The following is a 4,371-nucleotide window of genomic DNA, read 5'->3' as shown; positions in this document are numbered from 1 at the left end:
AAGAATGCTCCAGTTGCTTCTCCACTTCCCCAGGACATCAAAACCCCAACAAATGGCCAAAGGAGGGATACATGGGTGTTTGAACATGGCTAAAATATTAGCAAATGGGGGGTAAAACCTTGCTAAAGGAAGGCTCTAAAAAAGATTCACAAGGGATTTCAAATCTGGGAAAGTGGAAAGGGAACTGGAGCATTCTTCCAAATGATTCTCTTTACTAGTTTTGACCAAAATAGTGTAAAAACACACTTTTCAAGGATTTGGCTAAAATCGCCCATCCACTGCCATTCAAAATGTCAAACATATTGTGCCACCCTTTGGCATCAACCAAAATCGCTAAGAATTTACAAGTGTGTTATGTTAATACAAAGCAACAATTTTGCAAAAGCAGAGTAGGATTTTCAAACGTTGGGGCATTTGATGCACCCTACTCAGAAGGACATTGTATTGCATTACATTACACTCGCAAATGCTTTTATCCAAAGTGACTTACAAATGAACACATAATCAGGTGACCGATTGAAATAATAGAGTTTCATGTTGAAAGAAGTTGTTAATGCTGCTTTAAACTTCTCCAGTGTTTCAGAAGACACTGCTCCCACTGCTTTGCAGCCACTGTGTAGCCGGAGAGCACTTGTTTGTGATGCTTGACGGTTTTTAAATGGCGATGCTTTTAAAAGAGGACGGTCCTTTAGAAGGGCAGGGTGACTTTTAAACTATCTTTCTTTCTTAGGATTAGACTAACTGATAACGGCCGTGCCCTGGTCTGGTCCCTGTCTCTTGTTTTCTGTGTGTATGGGATTGAATGACCCTCGCAGAATAAAAAAGGCCTGAGAAAATACCTCTCTGTGTACGCAGACAGGCAGGCAGGCAAGCGGGCAGATTCACTCACTCAAGCTCTTGAATTGCAAGCACAAGTTTCCCCATCACTGTTGCTGCTGTCGCAGGCAGACAGGCAAGCAGGAAAGCAGGCAGGTATCCCAGCTTAGCCCAACTTTCAGGGTTGCCAGATTGGGCGGTTTCCTGCCCAACTGGACTCTTGAGGATGACAATCTGAGGGGTACAAAGAGAACGTATCGGGCAAATTTTTCTGTAGAACCATAGACCATAGAAATCCCTGCAGTTTAGTTCAAATTCGGCGGGATTTAGTGACGGTTTCGCAGCCTATTGGGCTGGAAATCATCAGCCACATCTGGCAACCCAGCCTCGCAGAGAAGAACCGAGTCTAACAGAGCAGAGCGAGAGCAAGGCGACCTGCTATCTGCACTTCAAGCTGAATCTGATTACTCACAGGGCCTGAGGGGGACAGAGGAGGTCATTGACAGCACAGGAGAGGAGAGGAGAGGAGAGGAAAGGAGATGAGCACACAATACCATATTATCTGCAGGAATCTCCTAGCCCTAGGTTTTCCAAAAGGAAAGAAGAAAATGGTCTCTCTTTCTCTCTCTCTCTCTCTCTCTCTCTCTCTCTCTCTCTCTCTCTCTCTCTCTCTCTCTCTCTCTCTCTCAGTGTCACGCTGATGAGAGGATCCTCCAACCTGACATTGAATCAGGCCCCCTCTTTAAGAAAGAATGGACACAGCCAGGCCCTTCATGCATTCACTCATTCATTCATTGGCCTCCTCTTCTCTATTGCACTAAAATAATGGCATCTCTTCTCTTTTTTCCACCCCTCCCTCCTCTCTCCTCTCTCTCCCCCGCTTTCCTTGTTTCAGACGTATAAAGGGAAACTCATGAGGGGCTTTGGGGAAGACAAGGCCCGAGCAGAAATCGGAGTGAACAGCTGACTAGCACATGAATATGGGGCCTTTAACAGTGATTAGCTATCGACGTCCGCAAGGCCGCTGACAACTTTGGCCAGGCCCAGGACAGTTATCTGAAAGGCCTCCCCCCAAATACAAACAATGTAATGACGGACTAATTCTGCTCCCCCACCCATCTTTAGGCCGGGGGCAACTGTCCCCTTTGTCCTCTCCTGTCAGCTTCCCTGGACGTACGGATGGCGAGCGCACGGACAACACAATTGCCGGCTTTTATATGAGTGACAGACACACGAAGACAACGTGCTTCTGCCTCAACAGAGCTAAATGGATAATGAAATATAAAACAGTGCCCATCACACACACACACACACACAAATGTGTGCATGCACACACACACACAAACACACACACACACACAAATGTGTGCATGCACACACACACACACACACACACACACACACACACACACACACACACACACACACACACACACACACACACACACACACACACACACACACACACACACACACACACACACACACACACACACACGCACACATATCCCCTCAATCCTTTCTCTCTGAGCATCCCGTCTTTTCTGCACTTCTCTCTCTCTCTCTCTCTCTCTCTCTCTCTCTCTCTCTCTCTCTCTCTCTCTCTCTCAGGGTCCAGGATAAATATCTTGTGAGTCGTTTGTCGTTTATGCCTGGAAACTGAAAAGTCAAGAAAACTTTAAAAAGCTGAGCACCAGAATGTTCAGGAAATGAAATAAAGACGTCAGGGGAGAAAGGGGGCAGTGTGTGTGTGTGTGTGTGTGTGTGTGTGTGTGTGTGTGTGTTAAGCTATGACGAGAGGTAAGTAGGCTATTCAGCATGTTGAATTAGAGTTTCACATTGTGTGGATTTTTTTTCCATGACAGTACATAGAGTTACAAGGTACACAAGGGCGCAATTTCTCGCTTTGCTTTAATATTATTCATAAATGATACACACTGTGGAAGGTCATGAAAAAATACAGGGCAATGTCCATAAAATGAATGTGCATGGTTTATGGATCTGGGCCATAAAAAAAACACAAAAAAACACGTATCCAGCGTAATTAGGAGCCTCTTCTGTTGGAGACGTAGATGGCACATTTATCCTTAGAACACTCAAAGAGCAGACCCTTCTGTGGGCCTAAAAGACTCCTTTTTACAAAATTTGGTTTGTGATATGGTAAATGTCTGTCAACCCAAGTAAAGAAGCAGAGTAAAATTGGTAATAGTCAATACACTGTTGCTAAACAAAGTAGATTTTACCTTGATGGTCTAGCTATATTAAGTTACATAAGTAAAGAGAAAAACTCAGTAGTCACTAGTAACATGGATTAATTGGGCCTACAAATATTGTTATTATTATTATTATTATTATTATTATTATTATTATTATTATTATTATTATTATTATTATGCCTATTATTATTATTATTATTATTATTATTATTATTATTATTATTATTATTATTATTATTATTATTATTATTATTAGGGCCTATTATTATTATTATTAGGCCTATTATTGTTGTTGTTGTTGTGTTGCTGTTGTTGTTGTCTTTAGGGTAAAATGAAGGGAAAATAGGTAGCCTACATGTGCTTTGCCCTTAAAAGTAAGCAGGAGGAGTTGTTTTGTAGTAATTATTCAAGGATAGGCTAACTCACCTCTACATGTGTTGAAGTGGGCCAACATAGCTGCACCTACAAAGTCGCTGCACTCACTCCTTGACTGAACACACTACAAAAAATCAGGGAAACAAAAGAGATTGTTGACTTTAAACAGTTTAAGAAAATATAAACGTCCACATGCCATTTATAAATGTGTCAAAGTAACAATTATAGTAAACTCCTGTCCTGTTGATTCGTTTGCCAGAGGGTCTTTTTTCCCGTCTCACCCCATAGACTCACCCACCTTGCCTCATATTTCACTTCTGTCACAAACCCGACAGCGTCATCTGGTGGTCGACTGCAACGGTGACACTCACTCAGAATTTGTCTGAAATTTAAACTGAATGCATGCAATAATAATACAAATGTTGGGTCAGTATTGTCATAGTATTGTGCAAATTCAACAAACGATGGCAGTCTTTTAGGAGATAGCCTAGGCCTAATGCGAAAGTGCTTGCCCATTCAAAATGTGTTTCTCCGCAAGTTCAGGCCTATGACCTCATTGCAGCCTAGCCTGTGTGTGTGGGTGTGAGTATTTAAAAAAAAAAAATAGTTTTAATAGGCCTTTAAATAAGCTTCCTTAAAAAATTGTGGATGGAAAATGATTGGCAGCTATGGCAGTTAGAGCAACATGGGCTCTATTACATTAGGCCTATGGTCTGTAAAAGAGACAAGGTTGTAGGCCTATGCAGAGATACCATATGATCTATCAGACGGGATAATACGGGACATAGGCCTATGTCTTTTTTCATAAAATTATATGAATTTATTTCAAGTGCGCAATATTATGTAATTATTAGATGATGTAGTGTTCACATGACACTACAACACCCAAGATGCATCTGTGCTTCAGGGCCTAGTCTGCTCAAGTATCGCGAGTTTAGAGTATTCCTCTCCACTAGCAGTAGCC

This window comes from Engraulis encrasicolus, chromosome 3 (genome assembly GCF_034702125.1).
Source record: "Engraulis encrasicolus isolate BLACKSEA-1 chromosome 3, IST_EnEncr_1.0, whole genome shotgun sequence".
NCBI lineage: Eukaryota > Metazoa > Chordata > Actinopteri > Clupeiformes > Engraulidae > Engraulis > Engraulis encrasicolus.
This window is presented reverse-complemented; position numbering follows the sequence as displayed.